This window comes from Paramormyrops kingsleyae, chromosome 21 (genome assembly GCF_048594095.1).
Source record: "Paramormyrops kingsleyae isolate MSU_618 chromosome 21, PKINGS_0.4, whole genome shotgun sequence".
Classification (NCBI taxonomy): Eukaryota; Metazoa; Chordata; class Actinopteri; order Osteoglossiformes; family Mormyridae; genus Paramormyrops; species Paramormyrops kingsleyae.
Window position 1 is genome coordinate 18,835,739 of NC_132817.1, and position 17,774 is coordinate 18,853,512.

Here is a 17,774-nt window from a genome sequence, read left to right on the forward strand (position 1 = left end):
AAATAATCACTCACCACCTAAAAGAGCTCACAAGCTAAAACAGCTCGTAAAAATTTTAAATGCCGCTACTTTTTTTGTAGCGTCAAATTAAAGAACGCCAGCAGGGGGCATTGTGGTTAAGGGCAGTCAGAACCTACAGTCATGGCCACTTGAATAAGTTACTTAATGTGAAATTGCTGTAATAAAATATAGAGCTCTATAAATGGATAAGCATGACATTGCTTTTGTCTGACACAGATCCGGTCTCTAGATGGCGCCAACGTGCAGAGGTTTCCATAAGACCAGTGCTGCGGTGTGGAACAAAACTGAGCCACACACAGAATCCAGGCTCACTCACACAACTGCACAGGTACACAGACTACACAGGGCAAAGGAGTGAGAAGCAGAATGGACTCAGAGGACTTATTTCTCCACCAATGAAAAAGGCCCAGCCCAGATACACATGGCAACAAGGTAAGTCCTCTGGGTTTTTATGCCAGTCTGCAACTGAAAAATACCTTTGATGCAAAGACACTCTTTCTTCATGAAAACACAAAACCTAAAGGCACATATAGCATTTGTAAGAGTTACATTTCCTTTCTTATTTGATTATGATAATGCTTGATTATGCCTATAGTACCCTGACAAAAACAGTATATTATTAAAAGTTACCTAAAATAAAAGATCTCATTTGCTGAACATTTGGACGCATGTTCCACGCAGGGGATCAGCAGTGCAGGTGCTCCTGCAGGCACCGGAGGGCGCTTTCTCAGCCAAGCGGACTCACTCGCATGTGCTTTTTTTATTTTCAGCACTACTGTTGGTTCCGGTAGGTATAACGTGCACCGGCCGCGTAAGTGAGGACGAGCACCACTACGGAATATTGGGAGCTGCCTGTGATTTAATGGGCAAGCTAACGTGGAAAAACTCAGTCCGCTGAATAACAATGCGTCAAATGGAGGAAGAGCCGGCTATGAGCTGAATACAAATACAGTAAATCGACGGAGGTAAATTATCATTCCTCTTACTTAAAGAGATTTTGATGTATTATGTGTTTCTACTGATTCCCTTAAAAGCACAGCACGACAAAATCCTTTAAAATAATTATATTATTATACCGCTAGGTGTGCATGTGTGATTGAATGGCGTGTGAGTGTGCCCTGTGATGGGTTGGCGCCCCATCCTGCGTTGTTCCCTGCCTCATGCCTGTAGCTTCCGGGATAGGCTCCTCCCCTGCCCCATGGGTACAGAACATGGATGGATGGATATATTATACTGCTAACACACTTGGATGTATTGATACTGTCCAAGCCTCTCCGAGAAATAATGCAAGAAAACCAGTCCACTCTGGATTTTTTTAAAGTATACCTGCTGTGATTTGTGGAACATCAGTTTTTTAATGATTGAAATGGTCCACAGGTCCTGAGAGACGAACACACAAGTCTTTGAAGCCGACATACAGTCTTCGGATGTGGAGCAGGCCACAGGAGATGAAAACGCAGGTGACCTGCTTTGTGGCCAGCAGAGCCGGCACTCCCCGAAGCAGATGGTTCACCGGTGGCTGCAGCCCACCTAGTGGGTCCGCTCTCTTGGCGGAACCGCTGAGAAAAACAGCCTCCCGATGGAGGGGAGGAAAAAGAAACACAGCCGTCGTCTATCAGATGATTCATCACCCTCCGGCTCCCGGTACCGGCAGAAGGCCAAACCTCCAGTTGAGAAACCATCTTGCTCAAACAACTTGGAACTTAAACTCTGTTTACAAACACTGCTGCCCTTCAGAACAGGAAAGGTGATTTCAATTTACCAGACTGCCCAGTTGATCCACACAAACGCTAACGACCGCTAATCTAAAATAGCTTCTGTGCTATCAACAAAAGCAGTAAAATCAACTGTGGCAGCTACAGACCGAAACAGGGAAATACTTCTAGATCTTGGAATCTGTTTCATGTAATGCATCTGAATTTCTTCATCCGCCAGGCCTCTGTTTCCGAGCTTTCAAAGTCTTGTAGGTGGGTGCTTTGGGAAGCATGTCATTACAATGGCTAGGAATCCTTACAGACACTTCTCTTCATAATTCTTCCACAGCTGAACCTTAATTAAAGGTGTATATCTTTTAGTCAGTCTCTCTTCTACGCTACCTCATGAGGTGCAGTTCAGATCTGACCGTAAATCTTGAGACTTTATCTGATACTTGGATTTGTACGTTTAAATATACTCATGACGTTTCGGAAACATGCTATATTCAAGATCAAGTAAGACGCCGGTCCTAGGCTTATGACCGTAACTATAATGTTTGGCTTCTGCACATGAAAAACTGCCATTTGCTCACCATTAGTTCTGCTTCCCCTAAGTTGCCTCCATGTATTTCTAAGACCAATTATATAGCTTATGAACTTGTACTTTCCCAGTACCTGCCACCATTCATGCACCACAAACCCTCAATCTGAGCTGTTAGTTAAGTTCTCCCCAAACGAGCTTGATGGGCCGAATGGCCTCCTCTTGTTTGTAAATTTCTTATGTTCTTATGTAATCAGGATGTACTCACACTTGGCCCGGTTGCCCTGTACTGTGCCCGAGCACCATTGCCCCCCCCCCCCCACTCCCCTGCTGGTCTGCACTGACATTGCCCCTAACGTCCTGGGCCCGAGCACGCTTTTGTCATCACCGTGCAACTCATTTATGTCGAATGAAACATGGGAGGAAAGCGCTGTCGCAGAGCACAATGGCGCCCATGATTAATGTCCTTATTTTGCGGCTTATGTGGAGCCGTTCTGGGCGTGATGAAAACATGGCCCTCATAGATTTATCGGAAATGCAACGCAGCAATTTCCATTTGATCATGCTGCACGTAGAAGAAGATTCCGACTCCTTTGCCTTTTCCTTTGGAATCTCTTTGATTTACGGCAGAGGCGCAGTGTTTGCCGGAAATTCGGCCTGACGAGAGTATCCAGGAACAACTGGATGAAACGCACAAAAACTGAGATATTTGGTGAAATACGGAACTGTCTTCTTATAGGTGCAGCACGATTAAATGTAGGTGCCCTTAGGCAGACCTCACCGTCCAATTTCACTTCATCAGTGACTTGATAAGTCAACACCCCCTCAGTAGATGATGCCCTAGGCGGCTGGCTATGTCACCTGTAGGATTGACCAGCCCTGACTCTACCCATAATGCCCATAGCTTAACCTCTCTGCCAGTACCCCCCCCCCCCGCATCCCCCAAATCTGCATGGACCTCATATTTTCTAACCTGCTCCTCTACCCTCTGCATCTCACCCCATTGTCACGAAGCAACAGTCTGCAGGCTGTTTGAAAAACAGCACTGCTGCAAAGCAGCTGGTCCTGCCTCAAGGGATCTCCCCTGCCTCAAGAGATCTCCACTGCCTCAAGGGATCTCTACTGCCTCAAGGGATCTCCCCTGCCTCAAGAGATCTCCACTGCCTCAAGGGATCTCCCCTGCCTCAAGCGATCTCCCCTGCCTCAAGCGATCTCCACTGCCTCAAGGGGTCTCCACTGCCACAATGAAGCACAACACAGGCCTGCTACCACCTATGCTCACTGACATGTTTAGCCTATCCCACAGTCAGAGCAAGGTCCCTGTCCCACTTAAAGACGTCCATCATTGTTCCTACTCCCATGAATGACAAAATATCCAGCCTCATTGACTAGGGACTCATCGCCGTGACATCAGTTGTCATGAAAACCTGCCCCAGACAAACTTCTTAACAGCTTGATGGATTATTTTGTGAACAACTCAGGTACCTACTTGTGTAAGAATCCTATATGTTAATTTTAGCTTCGCCTTCACCATAATTAGGCCAGATCTCCTGAATGTCAAACTGTCACAGCCAGTGACCTACTAACAAACAGGAACCAGTATGTGCAGCTGTGATTCACCATCAGCACCAGTGTGCCTCAGGGTTGTGTGTCCTCCCCAGTTCTCCTTGTCCGTAATGGACTGCACCACCGCTGAACCCCCCACAAAGTGACTCAAGTTTGAAGATGACTCCACACCAGCAGGTTTCAGCACAAATGGAGATGAGATCATCTACAGAAGGGTGATGAATCACTTGATATCGTGGTGCTCAAAGAATCATTTAGAGCTTAACATTGTCAAAATGATAGAGGGGTGACTCACCCCACCTCCCCAAGACAAGTGAACACAACTGTGACTGTGAGCAAGATGCTAGGAATACACATCACTGGCTCCCTCAAATGGAGAAAGAATATCACTGCTCTTCCTAAGAAAGCTTTGCAGTGGTTATACTTCCTGAGGCAGCTGAGGAAACTCACGGGTAACAGAACCACCCTGGTTCACATCTAGAGACCCCCTATGGAGAGCATCCTGATGTCTGCCATAAGCTTCTGCTGGGGTTATGGTTATGTATCTGGCCCCTGTAAACTACAACACATTGTAGACCTTCCTGCTGAGAAGAACACTGGCTCCAGGGCTGTCTAACTTCTCAACGAGGCCTGCAAGTTACCACATCGTCTACAACATCAGCACCACTATCAGACTCTGATATACAATAATAAAACACATTCTTAATTGCACCATGAATTTTTAGTACTCTCACTCTCACTTTACTGCAACAAATCTGTTCATTTATACCCATTTTTATGGGTCTTATTCCAACCACCCAAATCCATCTTGTTATATCTGCTTCACTCCTTCTCCTCCCTATTGTCTCTCTCTCTCTCTCTGATACACACAAACACATTTATATATAATTTTTATATATAAAAAATATGTTAGTAGTGGGTATGCAGCACCAAACACACCAGAAAAGATGCTTTTATGTAAACTGTAGTTCTACAGCTACTATAGCATTTATTTTGAATCTTGATTTGTACACTGTAATGCCTTTTAGGAAACCATGCAAACACGCAGCGCGTCCTCACTTGGATGATGACATTACAGAGTAACCTGCAGACTTTCTCTAATCTCACATTTGCTGTGACATGGCTCCCATCCCACGGTACTGACTGCGCATCCAGCCTCCATCCACGTATTACAGTGACGCCCAACACTGTACTCCACAAAGTCTGCTTAGTCCCAGCCAATCCGATTATGCAAAATGATATCTAGCTGTGAAGAATGCAATAAAGTCTGCAGTCTCGTTTTAACTACAAAACTTTGGCACCATGAAACACACTATGCATGAAAAACACACAGAAGACAGCACTTGGTGTTACTTGCTCTGCTTGGATCTTTGATTTCAAGCAAAGACAACTAAAGTTGATGGGGGAACATTCACCATAGTTTGACCTTTGACTTTAATGCCTCCGCATTCCATCCTCTTTGAAAAAAGGTCTGGCCGCATATTTCCTGGACTCCAAAAGAATCCCCTCTAGTGGGTTGAGTTTTGTTGTTTCATTGGCTAATCATGTTTGAACAATCAATGGGGGAAAGGTAGCACTGATTCTGAACTAAAACAGCATGTAAATGAATTAAGCAAATCCAACCCCCTTCACTGTGATTATCTTTGTAATGTAGAGGAACACTGTCACCCGCCCCCCCCACCCCACTCCAAGCCCACAGGCCTCTGCATGTCTTTTGATTCCATACTTTTTTTCCGTCACAAAAACATCACGGCACTGGCTGTAAGCTCAGATTTATTTCACAACAACAAATTGCCAGTTTCTTTCTGGATTTCTGTCTTTCTATATTTGTCATAAAAGACATTGTCAAGTGTAGTGCTTGAGCAGGATCCAAAGTAATATCGTGCAAACATCAGGTTCATTGGTTTCTTTAGAGGGGAATCTGTTACTCATTCGACCAGTCTAGATTATTTTAAAGGTCAATTGCACAATTTTACCACACAGTTGTAATGCCTAAATAGACCCCACTGGACAGTTCAGCAGTTTCTGCACTGTGAATACTGGCAGCAAGAGCATAAATGTAGAGAAGGACCAGCTCTGCACTTGTGACATACCATTTCGGGAGCAGCAGCAGAGGCGGGCTTGCTGCATCGCTCAAATTCTGACTGAGCCAGTGAAACAGCACCTCCTTATGGAACACAAAAGGTAGGCGACAGATTTATAAATACAACATTACAACATTACAGGAAGTCCAGGAAGCTATCTTTCAAAGCAGCAGCAATGCAAGACTTTATCAAATGATTTGCTTAAGCCTTGCAAGATTGAGATCAGGAATTTGGTTTGCCGATTTTGTGCTGCTTGGCAGTTCTACCAATCCAGTTTGCATGTTCTTTCTTTCAACTAGACAATCTTTTTCCATGCGTATGTAAAAGATTCACATTAAACCATGTATAATTTAGAGAGGTAATCAATAATGCAAGGATGGCAGCTCTATATTCTGACCTGAAGCAAGATGAATCTGACCAAATCATATCTGAATGATTTTTACCTGTTAGGAAAATCATATGAATTTCAAATTGGCTGTCAGGCGTCAAATACAATTCACATACTTACCTATGTTGAAAATTTTACATGTATTCAACTACATTTCCTTTCCTTTCTAGACGTTATATTAAAAAAAAAAGAACCTGCAATATTTTTGGGTTTTTTATTTAGATCAATTAAGGGCTGTCAAGTCGGAAACAGGGAAGGAGCAACAATCCACACATTGACATGGATTTCCACAAAATGGGGTTTGCAAAGGAGGGTACATACATGAGCAGATATTGACTCTGTGACAAGCAACAATCACCAAGCTGGGGAATCAGGTGAGGGCAGACACATATATACATAGGTAATGAGGACCAAACTTAGGACAGGTGTGGATGGTTAGCACATTAGGCTGGAAACAAAGAGGTGATTACGAGATGGCCAGCGACCTCTGCTGGCCAAATGGTAACATGACAGCCTGATGGGGCAGACCCTGACAAGGGCTTCGTTCAAGAGTTTAGTGGCTGCTGCCATAAATGTGGTGTGCACCTCAGTAGGTTCTAAATCTGTGCCCATCTCTGGAAGGTCATGGGTTCAAATCCCAAGGTTGGTGGAATACTCACCACAGTTGAGCCATTCAGAAAGGCCTTTAACTTTAACTGCTCCAGGTATATTGGTTGACCCAGATCTGTGGTCTTTACACGTATGTCATTCTGCACAAATAACTACATGGAATGCACAGCAGGACCTCCCAAGGCAATTGAACCACTAACCTGTCAGTTGTAAAGCAATACTTACCTTAATACCTATTGCCCCATTTTCATATAAACCTGAATGATGAACTGGATACACATATGATCATTTTGCAATGTTACCATCTGGGTTTTTTCTTCTTGTGAAACACCTCAAATTGTTCTCAATCTTGCATTTTCTTACGCTATATGTATACCTGTTAGTTCATTGTTCTGTGGATGGGCTGTACTGTAATTCATATTTGAACAATACTTTATGTCATAATAGTGGGGTGTTAAGAATCACAAATCCCCCCCCCCCCACAACTGCCTGCCCAACCTCCTTATGTGTGAAGCAACCCCTCCCCCATCCATTCACCATATGTCACTCCCCTACCCCCTCACCATATCCTAACAAACACACAAGCAGAGCTTTGCCTGATTGGTGAGCCACCACCTGCGAGGGGGGCGATGTGGCTCCCAGCCAATCACAGGGCGCATTTGACCCCGCTGGAGCACATTATCACTCATTCACATTTGTGGCAACTCTGGAGTGCTTTGGGCTTTGGGCTGAACAGTGAGCAAAGGAGAATTAGCTATGGGCTTCTCCAGCCTGCCACATGGTGGTCCCATGCTACGAGGAGGTAGTGCAAGTCACCAACAGTAGCCATAGATCATCAAGATGGAGTTGGATGGAGTCCAGGGGCCTCCATAGGGATGTCTTGGTACCATAATGCTTGGTAGGACCAGTGTCTAACTTTCCTGGCCCAGCCAAATTCCACTGTGCTGAAAACTGATAAGAACCTTTCACCATGACATGCACAGCCCTTGATATGTCCCTAGCTGAACCTCTACACTCCCAGTACACGGTCATTTGATGTCACTGCCTTTCCAGGAGAGTATTGCCTTGCCTTGATTGTTAACAGCTCAGTATCACCCCACAAAGCTTTTTTTGGTTTATAGATCAGGCCTTATCTAAAATACATTCCCACAAATAAGGATATTAGATGAAAGCTTAATTGGCCTTGTTATGAGATGCTACACATCCAGCTTTGGCTCGAAAGCATCCCTAGCTAAAGTCAGCATCCATAGCTAAAGTCAGCATCCATAGCTAAAGTCAGCATCCCTAGCTAAAGTCAGCATCCATAGCTAAAGTCAGCATCCCTAGCTAAAGTCAGCATCCCTAGCTAAAGTCAGCATCCCTAGCTAACTTTTTCCCCTCGTATTCCTCTACAACGTGTTTGCATTGTAGTCTTTCTATTAACGCAAAGCATCCAAAGAGGTGAGATCAGAACAAGGTGGGAGGTGAGGATGCTGATGATTAACATGTACCGGTTAAAGTGAGACACGTATCCAGGGAAAGTGTAGCGATGCCAATTCCGGGAGATGGTATCGGTGAGATGGTATCTTATGTGATGTGACTTATGGTGTCAGGATGCAGGCCACGTTCCTAAAAAAAAGGGAAGATTACGTAACCCTTAAAATTCCTAATGTTATGTTTTATAACGCCATCGTCCCTAATGTTGCATTGTATTCGATACGCTTGGCAGTGCAGAACAAACAGAGCAGAGGGTAGATGACTGGACCACAGGCGCCAATGAGCAGTGAGCAGAATGGCAGTGACTTTGGTGACTGAGAATCAAGGCAGACACAGCTTCCTCCAGCCAGTTAATCCGGTCTGTCGACTTCCCTTAATTCCAGCATGCCAAGGAGAAAACCACGTCCTCTCCCACTGGGAGAAAGCTTATGCCCATTGGCACTCGCAAGCCGATTATAGTAACCTATTGTGATCTTTTGTCAACGTACCGAGGGAAAGAAAACAGAGTCGAGCTCGACCACAGTTTCTTACAGCGAGGCTAAAACGGCTACTTGCCAGGAATCTGAAATTGAGACACAAACTTGGCCCAGTTAATGACGTGATTTTTAGCCCTGTTGGTTTTCAAAAAAAAAAAAGGATTTCAAGCACATTACAGCTCAACTGAAACATGTCTAAATAAGGTATGTGATGTGACGGTGACGCCCTGGTGTCACATGGTGGACAGACCATGCAAAACAGTTTCTGAAAGGGCCACTGTTAGTTAGGTACACGGTCAACACAATGAGATGGAAAGCAAATTATCTAAGATTACAGAGGACCAGTTCAAAGCCACTTCTTGAGTGTTATTCCTATACTGATAGTATGTTTGTAGTGAATTCTGTTGAAGGTGCAACAAAGACACCAAAGAACAGCTATGTGACCCAGGATCTGGGCTTTTATCTTGTAGTGAATTAACCTCGCTACCCTTCTCCATACTGCCACACATGCCAGAATGTGCCAAAGACAACCTAACAGGCCAAGACAACTGGAAATTGCATTTATTTCCCAGTGTGGTTGTCTAAAGATTCATTTTTCTACAGCTGTCTTGAAAAAAGCCGACCAGACAGGCTCTGACAGTGAGTGGCCAGACAGAGAAACTGGGGATTCACGCAGTCCAGCACCATTTGCATTACTGGTGTTGATTATTGTGGTCTTGTGTAAACAGTGGCCTACCCACTAATCAGTTTAGCCCACACCAGTGGATTAGCACAGTGCTGGCTAAATCCCCACACTTGTACTTGTTATTTTTCCACAGTGAACCACTTGACATGGATGTCCGAGGCTCTGAGGCCTTTGTCAAGGTCTTTCTGTCCGAGAAAACCGGCTTTTCATAAAGGCAGGCATGGTCGAACTGAGGCCTAGAGGAGATGCTAGACTTTACAGGCGCAGGATAAATGCTCGTTCATACTAATAAGAAACAGTGACTCCCTAGGAACTTCTTCAATTTAATCATAATCCATCCATCTATCTTACTTCTAATCACTTATCCAGGTCAGGATCATGGTGGGGCCTGAAGCATATGTCAGGCATCTCAGGACCCAAGGCAAAGAAGCACAAAGGGGGGGATAACTCAAGCCCACACTTATACACTACGGGCAATCTAGAGACACTACTGGACTGGGGGAGGAAATGGAGCATTTGGAGGAAGAAACCATGGAGAGACCATATGAATAGTGCTACCCACTGAATAATACATCAGTGCATTACAAAACTAGAATAAAAAGTGGAATCAGTAAATAGGTCCACCCATCTTCCATAACTGCTGATCTGACACAGGGTCACAGCAAACTTGGCGTCTATTTTGAAAGCCCAAGGTAGAATGTTGGGCATTCCCTGGATGGGATGTCATTCAATTTCAATGCATACGATTTAGACATAAATTTCCTAACAAAGACTGATTATGTTATAATAGCATTCTCAGAGCCAAGAGGTCCTTAATATAATGTTAAATTGTTGCAACATGACAAAACAACACAGGCTGAAAATGTAGAGTGGGAATGACAGAAGTTGAAGCCTTTACAAACGTTCATAAATCAAGAGGAATACTTGCTGCGGAAACAGAGAAGAACCCTATGGAACATCCTGTATGTCTGTATTGAAACATTACTCCAGGATGTCCCCCAACTGCTGTCATCTGTGTTAAGCTTGGCAAGGCTGAAGAACAAAAGGCGAATGGAACTTCTCGTAAAGTACAATGGCTGGGGAATGTTCCCTGAATGCCATCTTGACATCGGTGGCTGTACAAACAGCTTTACAGGGGAGACTGCACTGCATTTGTAGCCCGGTGTTGAACACTGTCCACACGTTGGAGCTTGCAACAGGAAGAAAGTTTACTTGCAGGAAGGGTGCGGATAGTGAGAGTGAGCTACTTGACCGTTCTTGTGTTCTCGTGTAACCGTCTGACATCATCTCCCATTGAGGAAGTACAGTTCTGATACTCAAGAACAGAAGTACCAAGGACAGTAAAAAGGATGTTATTCTTGCCCCGCCCCAAATATCAAGGACACATCGACTGCATCCTTGCCAATGACACCAGTTCCATAATTGATTGTGTCCCAAGTCTGTTCCAGGGGGGTAAGTTAGCAAGTACGTTCTTTGCCTTCTTGGTATTGAGAAATTTCCTGTGTGAGTGATTTCTGATAGGGCACTTCCATCCAGTGACCCGCTCAGTAATGGCATAACATTACGAAATTATGTTTAAAACAGGGTCTTGAAAACACAGATCCGTGAAAATACTCAGACCAGGACCACTGTTTACTAACATGAATGATCAATACTACTACCCTCTACTGGATAAGTAGTATAGAGCATGAATATGAAAACAACATATTCACGTATGGTACTGAGTTACTTGCAGGATGGATTTGTGATAGCCATCCATCCATCCATTCATCCATCCATCTTCTATACCCACTTGTTCTATGCAGGGTCGCAGAGCCTATCCTGGAAGATACAGGCCAAAGGGAGGGAATAACCCAGGACAGGGTGCCGACCCATCGCAGGACACACACTCATTCGCAGGTAGCTAATTTTAACAGTTGTTAATATAACACAACATATAATCATCGCCATGTTGCATAATGATACGTTTCTAGCATCTCCCTGAATTTTACATTCTCAATAACCCCAACCTTGAAATAAACATCCATCCATTATCTGCCGCTTGTCCGGGGTTCGGGTCACGGGGGTAGCAGCTTCAGGAGAGGTACACAGACCTCCCTCTCCCCAGCTACCTCTACCAGTTCCTCAGGGAGGACGCCAAGGCGTTCCCAGGCCAGCCGAGAGATGTAATCCCTCCAGCGAGACATTCGGCGCATAAGCGCAGATGACAGTCAGAGACCTATCCCTGACCCGAAGGCGCAGGGAGACAGCCCTCTCGTTCACTGGGGTAAACTCCGTTGTTAAAGCACCGAGCTGTGGGGCCACCAGTAGCCCCACCCCAGCCCGGCGTCGCTCACCCACCACAACACCAGAAGAAAAGAGCGTCCAGCCCTTCTCTAGGAGATTGGTTCCAGAACCCAAGCTATGTGTTGAGTTGAACCCGACTATATCTAGTCGATACCTCTCAACCTCACGCACAAGCTCAGGCTCCTTCCCCAGCAGAGAGGTGACATTCCATGTCCCGAAAGCCAGATTTGTCAGCCGGGGATTGGACCGCCATGGCCTCCCTTGGCCGCCACCCGATCCACAAAGCACCGAACCCCTGACATTCCCCTTGCGGGTGGTGGGCCCACCTGGGGTGAAATAAACATGCCACCAGCAAAACGGAATCAATAATGTAATGCGTTCCTGGGACAATACATCTTCGGAAGATGTTTATAGTCTTAGAACAGAGGGAAAATATTTCTACCTTATCCATATCAATACATCTTTTTCCAGGTGACGTTCTGATATGTTTTGACATGGTACCATTAATCTGTGGTAAGTGGCTGAGAGGGACAGATATGGTACTTGATATAGTTGTGGGACTCGGCTGGGATGTCCTACAGAAAGCTGTGCCGATAGCAACAAAACCTTTAGCATTCGCTAAAAGTGTGCAAGCGCACCAGCAGAACCTGCATGAAATCAGACAGAGAAACCAAGCAGTTTTTGCTGCTATCTTTCAGAAGTGGAGATCAATGTGCCCAAGGTGCCTTCTCAGAACTTGTGCAGGTCTCGCTCCCAGGACCCACTATCAATGATTAAACATAGATGCTCTTGCTTTATCTAGGGAGGGTCCTATATGCTGGCCTTGTTCCTCCATTTAGAAACGTGCTTATTTAGCCTGCATGCAACACCACACAGGGAACTGACTTGTGCCAGTCTGATTTATTTGAAATGCACTTTGAACAGCCCACGCAACCCTACTAATGGGGCCTGGTGTTGATTAACTGGTTGTGTTAACTCTTAACAGACACCCAACCCAGATACCTGCGAGGTAACCGACAAATCTGCTCTGAGGTTTTCTGCTCTTACATTAATGATGGGGTTGGGGGTGGAAACTGGGGTAAAACACTACATAATCATCATCATCATCATCATCAGCTGAGTAGCAAACTACGGCAATGCTTTGAAAACGATGCTGTGTTCTGTTTACCATAAACATTTGGGGCAGGGCGCCCACAAATCTTCAGATCCAGATGTTTTTCATAATATACAGTGGCGCAGAACTAAAAAAAGAGCAGATTCTGTATCCTCTTATTGCAGCTCTGGTTATCATCTGTTCCTGTGAAAGCCTCCATAAAAGAAATGCCATTTATCACGGCCTTTTATTCAGTCGAGATATTTATAATACGAAGCCCCTCCTCAGCTCTAAATCAAATAAACTAGCCGTCTGATTTAATGTTATTGAATCAATCCTGCTACTTGTTTTTTTGACTCTCTCTCAATATGTTTATACTTTATGGCCAAATTAAAGGCATCAGTCTTGGAAAGAAACACGTGTGAGATAAAGTATAGTGGGCTGTATCAGACAGGAAGTGTGGACATCGCCGTACAGCCTGGGTCGAAAAACTTCCTGGAGGCGTTTGATTGGCTGTTTCAAAGTGCTTCGGGGGGGCAGGGCCATGCTGTCGCTGGCTGTCAAAGCAAACCGGCAGGTCTGACGGTGACCTTTCAGGTTGCCTCAGCTGCTTGTCCACACTTGTAGACCTTGCCCACATTTTTTTAGGCGTGAGCACGAGCAGCTTGTGAAAGTGAGAACTCAGTGTATCTGTTTTCGATTTTAGAAAGCAAGCATTCTACTTTCTATCACCCTAGGGTACAAATATTAAGTGTAATGACATCATTTTCTCATCAGATGCTTTTACCCAAGGTAATTTTAGAAACTTTCAATTTCCCATACTCATCCGAACATACATGCATGCAATAAAGGAAGTTAATACCACCCTATGACATAACAGGACTTCTGGTGCAACAGTTTGACAGTTAGAGAAATTCATAAATCCTCACCCTTAGACTAATAGTTTATAGACTAACCCTCCTGCTGCAAGATAGATAACAGCTCTGCAAGCCTCTGTTACGCACCCATCTAGCTTAACGGATTGTAAGATCAACAATGTAGTTTTGTGCCTCATGGGAGTTATACTTACACAAAAATGTTCAGAGGGCAGCGCGAAACATGATTGGTTCAGAGAGATAACCAATCAGATTGTAGAGGAGGTGGGTCCAAGTAACTAGAGGAGGCAGGACCGACCAATCAGATGTCTTGGCCTCAGAACATTTTTTGTGTAAGTAAAACTCCCATGAGCAGTTTTGTGTCACCATCGCAAAAACTTTTTAGGAAGTAAAGGTTGTAGATCATGAGTAATTTAATGGTCGAGTAACATGGTAAATCCATTCAGATGAATCATAAGGATGGATCAAAGCAGAATGGAGAGAGATTTCGTTCAAAAACCGTGAAACCAAATCCAGGTTTCTAATTGAGAATCATGCCCTTTGATTTAACATCTGAAATATAACTTCCGTGTGACTGACAATGAATTTACTTTGTTGAGCCCTTTGTGCAAGTGTCATTCACAGGGAACCAAGGGAAGAACCATCCCTGAAGAACCATCCCTGAAGGCCCTTCAAAGGGGAAAGTTCTTCTCAAAGCCCCTCAGACACGTGCTGATCTTTCAATAAGGTTGTGTGTTGACATCCTGAATGGACAGAACTGAGGCCACAGGAGATTTAAAGGTCAGAGGGTTGGAGAGAACCGAGGGAGCGGCTCCACCACAGCCTCGTTTACACCGTGACTATTCAGATAAACCCAGACAGGAAGTGTGAGGCCTGCCCACTTCCTGTTGGACTCGTCTGCCCTGCCAGGAGGAAAGCGGCTTCAGAATGCTCACTGAGATACATGAACGTTAATGTGAGTCAAACGAAAAGAGCTGGAACTCTCCAAAATGATGCAAGGTGCCAATAACATTAAAATCTATTATAAAAGAGATAAAATTAAAATTTTCCATAGCTGAGAAGCAATACTCCCTTTCCACTTGCTATACGGGCCACAGAGAGCTGTTCAGTAAACTTCCTCATATCTTCTTTACATACAGTTTGGCCTGCGGTTGCTAAAACCTGTTGCTTTTTCCTCTTTTCTTGTTCGCACACCCACACAGTCACACATATACGCACACGGGGAAAGTACCACTTTTCAGAGGCTGCTATTCTCAACCCTCTAACGTCCTCTAGTGGCCGGTTCAGCAACACACCATTCAATCTCCAGGCCACCCTATGCGAAAAGCTAGTTCTATTAGGTACAACACCATTTGTTAGGGGGTCTTTGCATATGAGTTTGAGGTGAAGCCTCACGACAAATACTATGGAAATATATTTATAACCATAAATGATACAGTATATCAGGTATATTCACTGCATGGTAATTATGGTTTAAAGAGGTTCTATTATTCTCATTTTCACTGCTCATAATTTTATTTTTGGGATCAACTAGAATAGATTTACATGCATTAATGATGTAGCACATTATTTTTCCCATACTGTACATCTCTATTCACTCTGTGTAACTTTAAGTCCCACCCCCCATGAGCCTAATGTGCTCTGATTGGTCAGCTTGCCCGTTTGGTCAGCTTGTCATACACGTTCCGCCCCCTGTCTTGCAGACCGCAGACAGATCCTTGACTGACAGCCAATAAGGACTGACAGCCAATAAGGATTGTATTACGACGTGACCTCACTATGTCACATAAGTAAGAACAGGAATTCCAACAAGGTGTTTCAGGCAGATGAGAGAAGAGGAGTTTCTGTGGTGATAGTTACTCGCTTTGGTGTGTTTGGACTGTTTACATGCACATAACACTATATAACACACTAACGGAAAGGTAAAAGCCAGAAATGCTTAATAGAGCCCTTTTCATATATAGCTGAATAAATGTAGGCCAGCACAGTGCCCCTAGTGGATAAACTCCAGTGTTGCTAGTTCAAATCAGACCCAGCTCTCAGAATGTGGGAGCTGCATGTTCCCTGTGCCGACTGTGACAAACATGCTCATATCCCTATTAAACAGTACTAATATGTGAGTGTGTCGTGACAGACCGCTGCCCCCTGCTGGACGGCATCCCCCTTACATCTCGTCCTTCCCAGGAAAGGCCCTGAATCGCTGAAGCCCTGAATGGATCATTTATAAGAAACCAGTCAGCCACAACTACTGCCTTGAGCATCAGCTTTCTATGAGTAAAATCAGGGTATCTGTAGGGTTAATTTCGTTATGAAGTAAAACATGCCACCATTCTTACCGCTTATTGTTAAACCGGTCATGCCCGAGCAATTACAAAAAAGGACAGAAAGTCATTTCAAACATGGAAGGCATGGGATAACACAATTAATGTGTGTGACAGTGACATCTTGTGTGACAAGATAGGTTTTGAAATAAGTAGCTGGTAATCAGCATTTAACTCTGCCACCTTAAGCATAAAAATAAACCCATGGGACATTGTTCTGCCACAGTCCAACAATGATCAATCTGTGCGAACAGTCACAATAGGGCCTTTTGTAATAATGGACAAAGAGGCAGCACAATTGGTTTAGGTCATGAAGCTAAGCCCTCAGCCTCGAGAACGAGGCAGCACAGTTGGTTTAGGTCATGAAGCTAAGTCCTCAGCCTCGAGAACGAGGCAGCACAGTTGTCACACTAATATGAGGTCATATCTTTCAAAAGCCATGATGTTCCTTATTCTTGCCCTGCAGGCTTATAAACACCTTGACAGAAGCAGCCCAAACTGCGTGCTGTGTTATGCAGTCCTATGGCATGGTTCCAGGGTGCAGCCAAGACTACAGAAGGTGCTGATGGGAGAGATGAGGGTTGTAAGCCTGTGTTGGGTTAGATTATCACGCTCTATTAGTCACAGACTGGTTTAACCAAAGTAACCAATGAGAAGTAGGATAAACAACTTAGAGAGCGACAGCACAAGATAATCCCACCCACAGTGGATCCTGAAGCCTAATTTCTCCAATCACCTACAGAAGGTCACCGCAACATGAGTAAAAATCTGATTGGCTTGCCATTACTCATCGAATCACCTCAGTGAGCGACCCATGACCTGAAACGGCAACTTTCATTCTATTACAAGTCCTTAACCATCCTCCTCCCTCGGTAAGCCCCATTGAAATGTGCATAGAAATGTCTTGCAGCTGGTACCAAATACATCTGTGCATTGGGGCCACAAGGCTTTAGACACTGTTGGAACATTCAACAGGCGCCAGACAGAGAGAACATGCACGACAGCATTGCAATCAACAGCACTGGTTTTGCAAGACACTCCCATGGCGATCACTGCAATCGCTGCGCGCACTGCGTTACATGCTGTTACGATTTCTGAACAAACTCTAAAATATGTTACAGGTTCTTCCTGCTGGGCTTGAACGGTTACACCCAAAAAAAATCAAACAAAAGTATAAGGTTTAATGTGCTCATTTATTGAACAACTCTTCGACAAATAAATATACAGTTTCTTTTGTTCTGCTGTTTCATTAAGTGTCTGACAGCATAATTAATCGCGTTAGGCTTTAGGCTTGGCCAAGCGTAATTACTTTAGATCAACGTCAGTACAGTGTCACATTACTGCTAAACAGAACTATGATTTAGCTTGTGTACTGATAGTAAGAAAAAATGTAGAATTACTTGCAGAGGGGATTTCCTGTGTCACTATAGATCACTTTCTCAGCTCGTTGAGAGAAAAATTTCTTGGTGAAGCTCTGACTAGTGATTAGAATTTGTTACATTTTCTGTATTTATCTATTGTGCATAACAATAAATAATAAAAAAAAGCTACAAAACAGATCATTTCACCTTATAAGCAACAGAAATGTGCAAGGGTCTGAAATCAACAGAATACATTTTTATTGTATTGTGTTTCGTTTTTGGGGAAAAAGTCAGCAGT

General features: G+C 44.2%; 2 long non-coding RNA genes across 2 annotated transcripts; both read left to right on the forward strand.

Annotated features, from left to right (window-relative positions):
- Window positions 1–306: 306 nt before the first annotated feature.
- Window positions 307–5,236, forward strand: LOC111858809 (uncharacterized). Its single transcript, XR_002841690.2, has 3 exons — window positions 307–453; window positions 792–986; window positions 1,399–5,236. It is a non-coding gene; the product is annotated as an uncharacterized lncRNA (long non-coding RNA).
- A 259-nt stretch (window positions 5,237–5,495) lies between these two features.
- On the forward strand, window positions 5,496–14,932 carry LOC140581465 (uncharacterized). Its single transcript, XR_011984539.1, has 3 exons — window positions 5,496–6,668; window positions 9,674–10,992; window positions 11,346–14,932. It is a non-coding gene; the product is annotated as an uncharacterized lncRNA (long non-coding RNA).
- The last annotated feature ends 2,842 nt before the right edge of the window (window positions 14,933–17,774 follow it).